The sequence below is a fragment of the Lithobates pipiens genome, unplaced genomic scaffold (assembly GCF_037356315.1).
Source record: "Lithobates pipiens isolate NorthernLeopardFrog02 unplaced genomic scaffold, aLitPip1_a1.2 Scaffold_23, whole genome shotgun sequence".
In the NCBI taxonomy this organism is placed as follows: domain Eukaryota; kingdom Metazoa; phylum Chordata; class Amphibia; order Anura; family Ranidae; genus Lithobates; species Lithobates pipiens.
In genome coordinates this window covers 176,299,747-176,316,345 of record NW_027507785.1, presented here as the reverse complement: position 1 = coordinate 176,316,345, position 16,599 = coordinate 176,299,747, and positions in this window count along the sequence as shown.

Genomic DNA, 16,599 nt, shown 5'->3' with positions numbered 1-16,599 from the left:
TTAAATTGTGTTAAAAAAAAAAGTTCACTTTTATTGCTGTCACAAGGAATGTAAACATCCTTTGTGACAGTAATAGGTGGTGACAGGTACGCTTTATGGAGGGATCAGGGGTTTAAAAGACCTCCAATCCCTCCCTTGCACTTCAAAGTATTCAGATTGCCGAAAACTGTGATTCTGAATAATGTATATTTTTCTTAATCCTGCGCAATTGGCAGCCGAGTAAATAGGAAGTGACGTTGTGACGTCCGTGTTTACATTCAGGAGACTGGAACAAAGCCATTTCCGGCTTTGTGGCAGTCTGTCTCTAGCTACCAGAAGTGGCGGATCGAGGATCGGGTCTCCTGGTGGGACGGGAGGCCCGGTTAGAGCAGTGGGAGGCGGCGGGAGGGGGGTTGTCCCCTCCCACTGCTCCAGGATAACAATCAAGCGGCTTTTAGCCACATCGGTTGTTATCCCTGGAAAGCGATTGCCCGCTCTAAAAAACGGTACTGGGATGATGCCTGCACCTCCGAAAGCCGCGTATCTGCGTACGCTCGGCGGGAAGGGGTTAAACCACAATTTTAATCTTTTGAAACAAGGATAGGTGGGGACTTTAGGATTTTAAAGGCACCAAATAAATTCAAAAATGTAAAAGGTAATAGTTTAATATTTTTTATATAAATGTATTCATATATTTTATATTTATTCATATATTTTACGTAAGAAGATAGCTCACACAACATCAATGATCAATGGTTAAAGACTTAAAGCGGGAGTCCACCGGGACTCCGCGTTTTTTTTTTTTTTTTAAAAGCCAGCAGCTACAAATACTGCAGCTGCTGACTTTTAAAATAGTGACACTTACCTGTCCAGCGCGCCCGCGATGTCGGCACCCGAAGCCGATCGCTAGGTTGTCTGTCGGGTCCTGCCGCCGCCATCTTGGGTATGGGAATCAGGAAATGGAGCCTTTCGGCTTCATTTCCCGGTTCCCTACTGCGCATGCGCGAATTGCGCTGCGCAATAAGGACGCTCCCCGCAGCCTCTGGGAGCTGTGTGTTTCCCAGCAGCCAGCGGGGCACTTGCGGGAAGGGGCGGGCACTTGCGGAAAGGGGCGTAACTTAGAGTAACTTAGAGAGTTGTCCCGGAAGTGGGTGCAGTTACCTGGATTATCCAGGTAACTGCACCCCCCTCCCCCCTGAAAGGTGCCGATTGTGGCACCGGAGGGGGGAGGGTTCCGATGAGCGGAAGGTCCACTTTAGGGTGGACCTCCGCTTTAAAGGCATAACCACTAGATGTGGTATAATAATACATGTGACAAACAAAGCAAAACAAATGATCTTTTTAACAATTGATCATTGTATGTGATGATCTATCTTTATATAAAAATAAATCAATTCCTAACGTACTTCAGTGTGGCCTTAAAAGTCCCATCCAAAGGCCAAGGGGTAAGGAACCGTCCTTTGTTCTATACAATCCAGGGATGTGGCCACTACAGTACATTCACAACCTGATGATCAATGGTTAAAGGCATAAACCACTAGATGTGGTATAATACATGTGACAAACAAAGAAAAACTAATTATGCTTTTTAACCATTGATCATTATGTGAGTGATCTATCTTTATGTAAAATCATATTTCTAATGCACTTCAGTGTTTGTGGCCTTAAAAAGTCCCATCCAGGCCAAGGGGGAAGGAACAGTCCTTTGTTCTATACAATCCAGGGATTTGGCCACTACATTCACAACCTGAACCTTGGGTAGCTTTTTCAAAGCTGCATAAAGTGAAGGGCCACCAGTTCCAGCTTCAGGCTCACAGCAACAACAATCCAAACGCTTGTCTCCTTGGATTTACACTCTTATCTGTTTTTAGGTAACACTGACACTGACAGTGAAGATGATCTGTAACTGTTACCTGAATGTTTTTTTAAGTAATTGTAATTTCTTTATTTCACATTTTGTTTGATTGAAGCCAGAGTATTATGGCTTAAAGCGGTAGTAAACCCGCATTTTTTTTTTTTTTTTTTTTAAAACCTGCAAAGCAAAAGGCATAATGAGCTAGTATGCACCGCATACTAGCTCATTATGAAATACTTACCTTAGAACGAGGCCCCGACATCTCGCCCGATCCACGCCGAGGAAGCCGACATGCTCCCTCGGCGTCTCTTCCGGGTATCGCGGCTCCGGCGCTGTGAGTGGCCGGAGCCGCGATATCGTCACTCCCGCGCATGCGCGCGGGAGATTTAAATCCGGCCGGACGAGCGCTGCCGGATTTTCGCGGAGAGAACCCCCTTGTGCGCATGCGCCGCTGCAGTCAGCGGCGCATACCGAGGGGAATATCTCCTAAACCGTACAGGTTTAGGAGATATTTTTTTTACCTACAGGTAAGCCTTATTATAGGCTTTCCTGTAGGTAAAAGTTAAAAAAGTGGGTTTACTTCCACTTTAAGTTATTTTAGAACAAAGGACTGTTCCCAAATCCCCCTGGGATGGGACTTTTAAGGCCACAAACACTGAAGTGCGTTAGAAAATGTATTTATTTTTATATAAACAGATAGATCATACAACAATGATCAATGGTTAAAGGCATAAACCACTAGATGTGGTATAATACATGTGACAAACAAAGCAAAACAAATTATGCTTTTTAACCATTGACCATTATGTGATCTATCTTATGTGAAATAAATCAAATTTCTAATGCACTTCAGTGTTTGTTTGTGGCCTTAAAAGTCCCATCCAAGGGGGAGGAACAGTCCTTTGTATATTCTATACAATCCCAGGTATGTGGCCAGTGGCCACTACATGCAAAATCACATTCATGTGTTATCCAGTGTTATAGTGATGATCTCCCTTTTCCATATGGCTTATTTTATTGCCATTTGGTTTGATAACCTAATGTTCTCAGAGATTGTAAATTTTTCAAATAAAACAGTTTTTTGAGAATCGTGAGAGAATCGTGATCTTCATTCTAGGCAAAAGAATCATGATTTTCATTTTTCCCAGAATCCTGCAGCTCTACCCCACAATAGGGATACAACTTTTACGCATAATGGAATTCAATAAGACATGTGGGCATTCACTAAAATGAGAAGAAAAGCGGTTCAACCTTAAACTGCGTAGAGAGTTCTCTACTGTAAGGCCGCGTACACACGGGTGGACTATCCGTCCAACTAAGTCCGTCAGACAATCCGACAGACAGTCCGTCCTACTTTTGAATGAACGGACTTGACCACACACGACGAACAGACAGGCCGCTGAAAGCTTGCGCGATGACGTGTACGGCACGTACGGCGGGACTAGAAATTCGACGTCCAATACACTGCAATGCAACCTTCGGCGTGTAAATCCTTTCTGAGCATGCGCCATACTTAGTCCGTCGAACTAGCCTACTCACGAGCGGACTGTCCACTGAAACCAAGTTTGGACGGACAATATTACGGAAATTCCCGAAAGACTTAGTCCGCCAGACTGTCCGCTGAAAAAGTCCGCTGAAGCCCACACACGAGCGGATTGTCCGCTGAAACACGTTTCAGCTGACTAAGTTGGACGGACAATCCTCTCGTGTGTACGCGGCCTAAGAGCGGTAAGTATCTGGAATTCCCTTCCACAGGCAGTGGTTTTTGCCGGGAGCATTGATAATTTAAAAAAACTATTAGATAAGCACCTGAACGACCACAACATACAAATCACACACATAGGTTGGACTTGATTGACTTGTGTCTTTTTTCAACCTCACCTGCTATGTAACATGATATGAAATATTGTTTCTTTACCTTACAAAACCCAAAGAAAACTTGTTTTTAAAAAAAAATTTTCTAGTACTGTTCATTAAAAGGGAAATGTTATTGCGGAGAAGGTATTTGCACTTCAAGGAGAATTACATTTACAGTATCTTATTAAGTGAATAAGAGGGATTCTTTGTTGTGTTTGATGCTTCTGTATACCAAGTGACTTCTGGAGTCCTGCATGTAAGCTAATTTTTATGTAACAGCCCCCTGACCTCCAGGAGGTAGTTAGAGCACCCCTAGTGACAGGGAGGGCTGATGATTCACCCAAGGGTATAGTTCTCAGACAATAATCCCAACATAACTGAAAACCATGTTTCAGTCCTTCGCTGCAGATGACTGAGGACTTCTCCTTAAATGCTGTGAACAACTACAACCTCCAAAGGTCTGGTGTTCAGTGCAGGATAGCTTTCTGCATCTGGCAATAACTGGGTGTGTTGCAGACCTCTACTGCAGCTGAGGGAAGTCTGTGAGGTGCTGGATTTACTTGCAGCAGGCGGTGACAGAGGCAGACTTGGTGTCCAAAATTAGTTCTACAGATTCTGCATGAACAGTTTTGGTTGGCCAGTACACCCATGACGTAGAGCGCCAAACTACTGCGTGGTAGCATTTGTACATTGGTGTCAGTAACAGTCTCTCTGAGGCCAGCTAGATCAGTAGCAATTCCATGTGCTGTGACTTTCCAATCTGCTGAGGCAAAAGAGACATTGGAAAGATTAAAGTCCACTACGTTCTAGTCGTCTCACACTCAGATGCAGATCCGTAACACATAGCAGTGCACATAGGCTGCAACTCTTTCCTCTACAACAGCAGCAATTGCTGACTGCTCTAATATCATTCTGGAACCTTCAGCACCTCTTCTGCCTAGAAGTGCACCAAAAATCTTCTAGAGCCTGCTTTTAATCCCTTCATCACAAGTCTACAATGACAAAGAAAAAAGTATAACACTCTCCGAAACAAAAAAAATCAGATTCTTCCCCACATTGAATAGATTGGTGGTAATCTGTCTCTGCAGTCTCTGAAGCTTGAGGATGATAGTCTGCCACTTTCTGAAAGACCCAAACAAAATCTGAGCAGTAGCATTCCGATACTGGAGGCAACCACAACAAAAATAATGATGGGCCCCATACTGGGAGCAATAAAATGTAGTGGCCTCCAGAAAGCAGATGGAGTACCCCTATAGACAGAGAGTGCTAATATTTCTACTTGGATTGAATTGTAGTTCTCAGGCAATAGTAGAAAATGCGAACAAACGGATGTCAGTCACTTTAAGATGCAAACAACAAGGAGTTTATTATCTCACACATGTCTTGGGGAACGCGGCGTGTAAGGCTAGATCTAAGGTTATATGTGGGTGGTCGGACCACATGATGGGGCCAATTTCAGATGCAACTAAATGGGGTAGTAGAGGTGTGGAGAGCAGAAAATGGTCTAGGTGGAAATACATTTTATGTGTAGGGGAATAAAAGGTGTATTGCCTATTTGTGGGATGTTTCACCCTCCATGCGTCAAATCGGTAATGAGAATGGATTAGTTTATGGAAGGAAGTGGATAGCTTGTGTTTAGCTTTGTTAGGAGATATACACATATTGAAATCATCTCCAACAATTGTAAAGAGGTGTGAGGAGTTTTGCATCCTCTCAAGGACCACAATGAGGAATCCAATCTGCCCTGAATTGGGAGCATAAACATTAACTAAGCTGAGTGATGTCTTCAGGTGGACACAGTAGTATGGGTCATCTTCAGGGAAACTTGACCAACGAGTACCAGAATAGGGAGAGCCCTCCCTTCAGACACCGGGGGACAGCCGTCAAATTCCCGGTGAACTGGCTGAAACTATAAAGAGAAACAATAAAGAAGATCACTTCAGTAGGGGAGGGTTGTTCAGGTAGGGGATTTGGCTGGGGTAGGCTGTTGGCTGGGGTAGGCCGTTGAGGTTCTTCTGGCATCTGCGACGAACTGGGGTCCAAATCACTGCAAGAGCTTGGAGAGGTTTAGGGATCAAGTTTAAAGGTGGTGGTGGAAGATCTTCTTCAGGGATAGGCGGCAGTCCCAGATTTCGGATGAAGGCCCCACATTCATGCAACTCATGTATTGAGTATTGCGTTCCATCTCTGGAGGCTGAGAGACAGAAGGATAATCCCCATCTGTAAGGCATTTGATGTTGTTGCAGATGCATGGTTATCGGCCGTAGGTTGCGTCTCTTAGCTAGAGTGAGGAGGGATAAGTCACTGAAGATTTGGAGTTTAGTTTCCTTAAAATCAATGCAATTTTTTTTGCACGTGACTAGAGTGAGTGCTTCTTATCTATCATAATAGTGGAAACAAGCTATTATGTCTCTTGGATTGGACCCAGGGGGTGGATTTGGAGCTAGAGATCTATGGGCTCTGTATAGCCTCCAATCAATGTCCGGGATGTGTGAAGCTAAGGTGACAAACAGGCCTAAAAGGTAGGAATGCAGTTCCTTGTCAGGGACTGTTTCAGCGACTCAGCGGATCCTCAAATTTTGGCATTGTTCCCTGTTTTCCAGGTCTTCCTGCTGTAGTTGAACCTGATAGACAGTGTGTTTGAAGGCCGCATTAGCCTTTTCTAGTACATGCACATATTGCACCAATTCATCAAATTTGCTTTCCGCAGTGTCAGTGCGGGAGGATCCTGGAGCTTTGTGTGCGGATGTAGAGGAGCAGGATCAATTAGGGAAGGAACGGGAACCAGAGCTTATCCCTTAAGCGTCCACCATCCCACCAACCGCGCATGCGCCTTGATTTGTTTTTAAGATACTGAGTGACTGGGTTGATTCTCACCATCAGCTATTCATAATGTGTACAGTGTGTGCAGTGCACCCATATAGAAATAACTTCAATAAACCATTGTAAAGTGTAATAAAAAAAATACACAGGGCATGCCTGAAGTAGCTCTTCTCAAAATGTGTAGCTGTGCTGCTTTGGTTCCTTAGAGAATTAAAGTTGTGCATGTTCTCCTATCTCTTGCGCTTTCACATTAATATTACAAGAAGAGTTACTTCAAGCACTGCCCTGTTAGCTGGAATGCAAATCACTGGAAGTTCTCTCCCTCACTGAAACCCACGCCATTTGTTTATGTAAATGGGATGTAAACCCAATTCGTGAAATTTGAGCTGGGCACATATATGCAGTGTTTTCTTGTCTCTTTTCAAAGCACTATCTCCCGTGGCTGTCTCCTGCTCCATTCTTCTGTTATCAGCCTGATAACTTCTGACAAGTTCTCCATCAGCTGAGATAAAACCAGCCTGAGATTTGTGTTGGGGAGGGTGCTATAAATAGATTAGCTGAGTGCTGAACGATTCAGTGAACAGTTCTGAAAGTCTCTACCTATGAGGAGAGGGATTGTGTGCCTTTCCTCCAATCAGCTGTCGTGGCTGTATGCCCTGGCTTCACTGCAGTGCTGAACAGGAAGAAAAGAATCTCCTAACGCAATCTGAATTTTTGAAAGAATATATAAAGCTGAAGACAGCAGATATACATGTAAAACTTATATAGAGATATTTGTTTCATCCTTGTGTATCATCTGAGGCTGTTTACTTCACTGGGTATATGCGAGGGTTCACATCCACTTTAAGCATCACACAAACAGAGCGCAAACACACAACATGAGAAACAGATCACAGCTGTTTAAAGTGTTTTATGCACCATCCTGAGAAAGTGGCCAATGTAGTGCCACGAAATGTGTTGATAGTGCTTTATACTATCCTGTGAGCAATAAATATTGAATCAATGAAGAATCCTGACTTTTTTTTTAAGAATTTCTTAACTTCTTCTTCACATCTCGGCACCTCTGCTGACACCACTTATCCATCTTTAGGGGTTTATAGACCACCTAATGTGAGTACACCGGAATCCTGAAACTTTAGAGCGTAGGATCATCTGGATTACCCCACCAAGCATTTTGAGTGACCTTACTCTGCACAGGGACAGTTATATTCCCTGCAGACTTTCACTCCATTAGGGAGCTCAGCAACCTCACAGATTTAAGTAAACCATTACAATTCATCTTTTCATAATATATTTTATCCAATTTTCTGCTAAACTACTACACCATAAGCAACTTTTCGCAGCCTCTGCCTCTCTTTTTCTCCTTATCTTTGGAGGTACCCTAGCTAGCAGGCTATTGGGAGTAGAAATGCTGTCTCCTACACACTTGTTTGAAGAGTGAGATCACACTGAAATTAAGGATTATCAGACTAAATTATCTCCTTTACTGGTTTGTACTGAATTGTAGTGCAGGGCAGTCCTAGAAAATGTGTAAAAGAGAAACTGTATGTGTGCGACAATGGCAACATATGGCCTTATGTTGTGGAAAGAGTTTGGCAAGGACTGACAGTGTTCTCTACCATGTGGTCACAATCTTGTAAAACTTGATATTTATTACAGATGAATGCTTTATGGGTGAAGAAAATCATTCTACTCTTTTGATCTTACGTAAAAGTGACTTTTACATATTTCCCCATTTCTTAAGAAACTCTGAGTCAGCCTGTGAGTGTGTGTTCACAAGAAATTTGTATGAGAGAGATAGGGATTGTCACATAGGTCCGGCGGTTTGGCAGGGATACATTTCTTGAAGAAATATTGAGATTAGCGAAGAGAGTGTAGACAGTGGGATAATTGATGCTGGCACCATGCATTAGGTTTAGAGACCTTATAAGCAGCTGAAAGGGCAGAGAAAATAAATGACCAGTCCTACATAAAAACGTTGTCACCCTCAAAACTCCCCCATGAATCTATGTGCCAAAAGTTTATCTGCCTGACTCACAAGGAACTTTGGGTAGCCTAGAATAGGAGCCACAGGGAAGGGAATGTTAAGATGGTAAAAGTACTTGTCCATTTTATGTAACGTAGGGCCATTTAATGGATGTTTCTGCAAAGGGTTTTTTTTTTTTTTGTTTACAAAAGTTTTATTTGAAAAACAGGAATATAACAGGTGAATAGTACAAAGCAATACACACATATATCCAGGAGATGTGTTATATCAATAGGACAAGGTATAAATAGTTAACATTTGTAAAATAGTATGATACAATGTAGATATAAGATGCTAAAAGAGTGAAAGATATAATGTCTCAATTTGTTTATAATGAGTTGTTGGCATAAATTGAGTACATAACAGGAGCCTATACACAAATGGGAGAGCGTACATGGGAGGCTGTAGGATATGGAGCACAAGACCAGAGTGTTCAGTTTATGGTATGGACCAGTAGTTACATTTTTTATAGAAGGATGACATTGTGTCTGAAAGTGTGTGGTGGATTCTATCAGATAATTTAAGTTTCCATTCTGGACAATACTTGGGACCAAGGTAAGTTGTGTGTTTTCCAGTTAAAGACAATCATCCATTGAATGGAGCTGATTAGCGATTGGAGTAATCTGTTGCATGGTGGGAGAATGTCTGGAATATCAGCATATAATAAGCATATTAGTGGTGAAAGAGAGATTTTCATTTTGGTTACTACAGCCTGCCATATAGGCTGGAGGTTTCTACAACTCCAAAAAATGTGAAGATAGTTGTCCTCATCCGAACATCCTCTGAAGCAAGCTGGGGAAACTAATGGGATAGAAAGCATGAGTTTTGGCAGGAGTCATATACCATCTAGTAACCAGTTTCAATGGGGATTCTCTGAAAGCTGCAACTCGGTTACTTTTGTGTAAATTATCAATCATCCTATACCAGGATTCCACAGAGAGAGAGAGGTCCAAGTCAGTCTACCATCGAAGTAAAATGGTTGGCTTCTCTGCCATTTAAAGAGTTGTATATTAATGAGATTAGTCCTCTGTCTCTGGGGGAATTCGTGCAAATTTGTTCAAAAAGGGTACAAGGAGGAATAATAGACAAAGAAAAGTGTTTGGCAAAAAAAAAATTTGATCAAAAGGTATTGAGGAAGCTCAGATGGTGGGGGATTATGTTGAGATTGTAATGTAGTGAAAGAGACAAAATTTGATTTTATTACTACTGATTTAAGTGTAGTTAAGTCTTTTTGAATCCAGTTATAGAAGGGTGTGTTTTCCGGGTAAGCAGGAGGGAAAATGGGGTCCCCTAGATATGAGGCTAATGGGGGGGGGGGGTATCTGTAATAAGATTATATTGATTTTTGATTCTTTTTTTTTTTTTTTTTTTTAAACAAATTTTTATTGAAAAGTAACAGAGCATTACAATCAAAATTGAATCGCACAATGACGTTTACATTTTAACACGTTATAGTAAATGTAAGCAAGGATACATAAGATGTTGCTAAATTCACAGGGAATGAATAGTTACAACATGTGATGTTTTAATCAAAATGAAAAATTGTACTTATCAGTTAAGGCGAAAAGAGAGTCAAAGCGTATATGAAGATAAAATAAGAATGTTCTTGTGAAGAAAGAGGGAGGGAGGGGAGAGGAGAGACAAAAAAAATAAAATTTTTTTTTATATTTAGGCGTAGTAGCAGGAGGGAAGATTAGGCAAAGAGGTTGAGTGGACAGCGGCCTGTGCTGTTTGAACATCTTAAGTAAGAGAACATAAATCACTGACAGAGAATCGACAACAAATAATACTTAAATGGACAATTTGTATTCCTGAGTATCTTTAAATGCTAGCCATTTTGACCAGGTTGAGGTGAATTGTAACACTCTTTCTTGCGAGATACTGATAAGCTCTTCAATAGTTTCAATAGAGGTGATCCTTCTGAACCATTCCTTTTTCGTTGGGATTGAAGTTGACCTCCAATGGGAGGGGATGCAGTGTCTAGCAGCGTTTGTCATTATCATAATTAGGGATTTCAAATATTTTTTTGAGGGGATTGTGTTGTGGTGCAGTAGGAAGTGGGCTGGATCAAATTCTAACGGTTCTGAGGTTATGAATGTAATGGTTTCATGAACCATTTTCCAAAATGGTTGAATATGCGGGCAAGACCACCATAAGTGAAATAATGATCCCACTTCACCACTGCACCTCCAACACTTGTTGGAGATCTGGGGGTTGAATTTCTGTATGGTGCTGGGTGTTCTATACCATCTAGTTAGAATCTTAAACCCACACTCCTGAGTAGCGACGTTGAGTGAGCCTTTATGAGCGTACATGAAAATAGTTTCCCAGTTTTTATTAGTGAATGATAGATTGAGGTCGTTTTCCCAAGCTAGACAGGATGGGGAGGAGAACTCTAAACCCTCGTCAAATAGTGAGTTATAGATAATTGAAATATTGTGTCTTTGAGGATGCGTTCCTGAGCATAGGGTCTCAAGGGTCTTGGGAGATTTGGAACTCAGAGTTGCCAATACTACTGTGGAGAGAAAATGCCTTATTTGGAAGTACGTCCAGTGTGAGATTAGTCTAGGGTCTTTGTCTTTATTGATTTCCTCGAGGGGTAAAGGTTTCCCATTGCGTAAGAAATGTTTAATCAGTACTGCTTTGTGGGGCCAGCTTGCTAAGAAAGATTTTTGTTTGTTTCCTGGGGGGAAGTCGGGGTTGTCTCTAAGAGGCGTTAGGGAACTGATCCAAGGGGTGGGGTCACTTTTCTTATATGTGTCATGAAATATTGCTAACGTGGGACCAATAAGAGGATGAGATTTGATCTCTTTTGGGTGGTATTTGGGGTTTATCCATGGAAGATGGTTGATTGGGAAGGGAAATTGGGCTTGTTCTAGTGATACCCAATCTTTGATAGGTTGGTGTAAATTCCAGTCAACTATTCGTGTGAGTATAGTTGCTTGGTGGTACTTTTTCAGGTCCGGGAGGGCTATTCTACCTTTATTTTTTGGGAGAATTAATCTTGTGTATTTGATTCTAGGAGGTTTACCCCTCCATATAAAGGCGGTACATGCTTTGCGGAAGGCGGCAAAGAAGGAAGATGGTAATCAGATGGGGATCGTTTGCATAGCGTAAAGGAATCTGGGCAGAATAGTCATTTTTATCAATGAGGCCCTACCAAACCACGAAATATTGAGGGAGTTCCATCTTTTAAGGTCTTCCTGTCAGTCTTTTAGTAAGGGTAGAAAATTAAGTTTGAAGAGATCGGTTAAATTTGAGGGTATTTCTATCCCAAGATAGGTAATTTGTTTAGGAGACCACGTGAATGGGAAATTTTGCTTACATAGTTCAACATCTTTGGAGGGTAAGGATATGTTCAGTGCTACCGATTTGGAGTGGTTAATTTTTAAATTGGATATTAATTGGAACGTTTCAAGTTCTCGAATTATATTAGGCAGTGAGACAAGGGGTTGCGATAGAAAGAGTAGCATGTCATCTGCGAAAGCAGCGATTTTATAGGAATGGTCTTTTATTTCAATGCCTTTTATGTCCGGGTTGGATCTGATTTTATTAAGAAGCGGTTCCAGGGTAAGAACAAATAGTAGCGGGGACAAGGGACAGCCTTGTCGCGTCCCATTTTTAAGGGTGAAGGCATTCGACAGGTGGCCATTGGTGCGAACGCGAGCAGTAGGATTTGAGTATAGTGCGGCGATGTAGGCTCTCATCCGAGGCAATATGCCGATGTTTTTAAGAACTGCATCGATAAAGTCCCAGGCCACTCTGTCGAATGCCTTCTCTGCGTCGAGAGAGAGGAAGAATCCCTGTTTCTTTTTGGAAGTCAGCCAATTGTTTATGTTCAGGGCCTTAATGGTATTGTCCCGACCCTCCCTGCCCGGGATGAATCCCACTTGGTCAAGGGAAATTAGAGATGGAAGTAGGGGTAATAATCTATTGGCGAGGATTTTGGCATAAATTTTAATGTCTATGTTTATTAAAGAAATTGGGCGGTAGTTCGTGACAAGGGTTGGGTCTTTTCCTTCTTTGGGAATGACTGCTATGTGCGCTTCCAGGACCTGTTTGGGGGGGTTTCGTTCGGAATGGAGTGATTGGAAACTTTTCAAGAATTTGGGTTTAAGAATGTCAAGAAAAGTTTTGTAATATTGTAGTGGGAGACCATCTGGACCTGGGGCTTTGCCAATTTTCATATCCTTTAAGGCCCTGTCAAATTCTTCTCCATTAATGGGAGATTCGAGTTCCTGAGCGATATTGTGTGCTATTTTTGGGGGGCTGTGTTTGTCCAGATATTCTTGAATGATTTTAGTTCTAGCCTCTGAGTTGGGGGGAAACTTGGGATTGGGAGGGATATTATATAGTGATTGGTAGTACTGCTCAAACTGGGTGGCTATCTCCTCGTTCGAGGAATATGACTCTCCTTTGTTAGCTTTTATTTGGTGTATGGTGGAAGCAGCTTTCTTACTCTGAACTGCTCTTGCAAGAAGTTTTCCACTTTTATTACCTTGTTCGTAGTATATTTTATGTCGTAATATATATTGCCTTTTGGCCTTTAGCTTTAGTCAACTCCTCAAACGTGGAGACAGCCACATTTTTTTTATGTTGAAGTTCGAGTTTGTGTATGTGATCTACTAGGGATTTGATTCTAGCTTGTTTTTCCTTTTTGAGTTGAGTCAGCTTCCTTATAAATTCGCCTCTGATGACACTTTTGTGGGCTTCCCATTGAATGATGTTGGAGGTATCATCAGTGTCATTACGAGTAAAATAATCGGTGAGTATGTCTCTAAAGAGGAGAATATCTATAGGGTCCTTAAGTACAGTAGTGTTCATTCTCCAAGTTTTAGTTTTAGTAATTTTTTCCGGGAAAGTCAAAGTTAGTGTAATTGGGTGGTGGTCAGATAAAGTCATTGGCTCTATAGTTGTGTTCGTCAGGAGTGGTAGGTCTGATTGCGTGATGTAAAAGTAGTCGATTCTGGAATATTTTTGATGGATTGTTGAAAAGTAAGTATAATCTCTGGATTAAGGGTTGAGAGTTTTCCACGTATTGTGTAGCGTTAGCAGCTGCAGCTGTAATTTTATTTGTTTCAGAGCCCTGAAAGGAATGCTCAAAGAGCCATTCGAGGTGTCGGCAATAGGGTTAAGGGGGACATTGAAGTCGCCTCCCAATATTAGAATGCCGGAAGCGAAATTTGTTAAAAGGTCCTTGATCTTACGAAAAAAAGCTACCTGTTTCGTGTTGGGGGCGTAAATGTTGGCAATCGTGACCGGGCGGGATGACACCACTCCCTTAAGGAAGATGTATCTTCCCCCCGGGTCAACCATTGTGTCTTGTATCTGCAGTGGAGTGTGTTTCGAGATGAGGATGGAGACCCCTTTCGTCTTCCCCTCAGGGTTGGTGGAGTGGAAAACAGTGGGGAATCATCCATCCGAGAATTTAGGAACATTGTTAGATTTGAAGTGAGTCTCTTGGATACATACTATGTTGGCTTTGTATTTATGAAATTCAGAAAGGAATTTGGTTCTTTTAGTTGAGATATTGAGCCCTTTAGCATTAATAGATAGTAGTTTGAGAGAAAGGGTTGAGGAGTGCGGTCTCTGAGACGGCATCACTGTAAGTGTCTGCTAGTAGTGTTGGAAAAGAAAAAAGAAGAAAGAAAATAATAAAAGAAAAAATAAATAAAATGATGGGGGAGGGGAAGAAGGGGGGGGGTGAAGGGAGTACCTAATACGGGTAGGTAGAACACACACCGGAGGAAGGATTAGACCAGCTAAGCCAACCTATATGTATATGCCGGTAGGGTCAAGGAGCGATATGGGGGATCACTCCTTGTGTGGGGTTCAATGACCAAAAGGGGGGACGAACAAGTGTCAGATGTTGTATCACAAAGTGAGGTGTTAGATATAAGGTATGTGGGACCGGCGCCCAGGGAGCTCAATTGCGCATGGTAATTTAAAACTAGACAGGGTTGTAATGCAAGGAGGTGGAAGGGGGATAGCGTGACAGTATCGCGTCATGCGGTCAAAACCAGCCAAGCCTATGTTGCAGTAAGATGAAGTGTGATTCAGTGATCACCCTTGAGCCGTGGGTATGCATTTCTCTCTGTAATGACTACCGAGACAAAATCAGTGAGAGCATTTTGTAGATGTTATGTATTAATGCGTCAGGGAGATGAAACCCTTTCACCCTTAGGAGGGGTTGACTAAATATGTTACTTGGTAGTAGTGTGCGATAAAAGAATCCTCTGAACAACAATCTTAATAACAATACCTTTAACCTTATATAAAGAAGAGAGAGGGTGCACCGAGAATCCCGCCAGGCATCAATAAGTTTGGAGCTAAAAATTAACAACAAATAGTTGTAGCAGTCAATTTGGAGACTAGTGCTTGTCCCTGGTAACAGAAGGGTTGTGTCTATATATCGAGTAGGATATTTAGGATGAGTCTTTCTTGGACCCAAGGGGGGTGTGCACTAGCGGGGTTCTCCGTACGCCCAGTTAACATGGATTTTAGTGAAAAAGAGGGGGGGTTATACCCCTTGCAGAAACCTCTGACTGGTAACAAACAAAAGCTGTATTCGAGCACAGACTTAAACTTTATGTATAATGGTAGAGAAGAAGGAAGAACAAAAAAATAAAATTCTCCTCAATAACCTTAATGGAATGGGAGTTAAGCCAGGCTATGAGAAACCTTTTAACAGAGCTGGTATGGGGATAATCCAGTCCCTAGGGTCCATAAGAGAGACAAACCTAAAGTGATTAGAACCGTGAGGCTCTTGTATGCTGTCATAAGGAAAAAAAGAAAAGAAAACTAGGTAACTTCCACGTATTAGACAGCGATCAAACTGGCTTAAAGAAACAAACTCAGAATTAGACTGTTTCCCTCGTGTATGCGTATAATAGCACATGCCAGGGTGGGTATGGGGATAGTGTTCGCCATCTGATTATGAGTCCACCTGTAAAAAAAACTTTATTACAAGATACTCAGTTCAGTCTTTTCCCCAGAAAACAAAAAAGAAAAAAAAAAGAAAAAAACAGGAAAAAAACATGTTTAGAGTGGGCAACTGTAGGTCAACGTGAGTGCAGGCCCAAACGCTGAATAGGTTCCATCAAAGCGAGATAGTATGCATTTTACTCAGAAACCGGGAAACCCTGAATAAGGGCTCAAAAGAACCCCCTGAAGGGGATTACCTTTTGGGGCAAACCTGTTTTACCCAGATGTGGATGAGGGTAATGAGTGTTTTCTGGGTAGAGTTTCAAGCTGTCAACAAGGTGTGGTCTGGCGGAGTAAGATCATTAGATGAGATGATGGTGGGACAGTTGGAACAACGGAGAGTTGGCGAGGAAGAGGATCAAAAAGGGTCTTGGGGCTTCTTCAAGATAAATGTTTCAGGTAGTTTCAGCATGAAGGAGGCGATGGACTGCGGTCTAGGTGTCCATTAGATCTGGTCTGTCGATTCGGTCTCTTCTTCTAGGTGGGGAGATGCCTGGGCTTCCGTGTTCTGCTCCCCTTCCGTGGTGCGGTGCTGACGGAGACCTTCGTCTGCGGTCTCTGTTTCTCTGCGCTCTGGGAGTCGAGTTGTTTGTTACTTCGATCCATGTGTCATGGATCTGGAAGGAGTTGTACCAGTCCGGTACCTCCGTTACAGGGAGGTTAAGCGATTCACAGAATGAATGCAAGTCATCAGGAGTGCGTAGAAGCGCTGTGTGACCTCTCCATCTTGCGGACAAGCAGAATGGAAACTTCCATCTATAGGGAATGCCTCTGGTCCGGAGTTGGTCCAGTAGCGGGCGAAGGGCCCTGCGTTGCTGTAAGGTAATGTTGGAGAGGTCTTGGTACAATTTGATTTTGTGACCATTGAAAAACACTCTGTTTTTTTCTCTAGCTTTTTTAAGGATGGCTTCCTTTAGTGGAAAATTTACCAAGCAACAGACAATGTCTCTTGGTGGGTCCGTGTCTCTTCCCCTCAGTCTGAGAGCACGGTGAATTCTTTCAAAGTCAATTGGGGAGTCAGGGGGTCTCTCCAGCAGATCATTGAAAATGGAAGTTGCCGTTTGCATTACAGGGG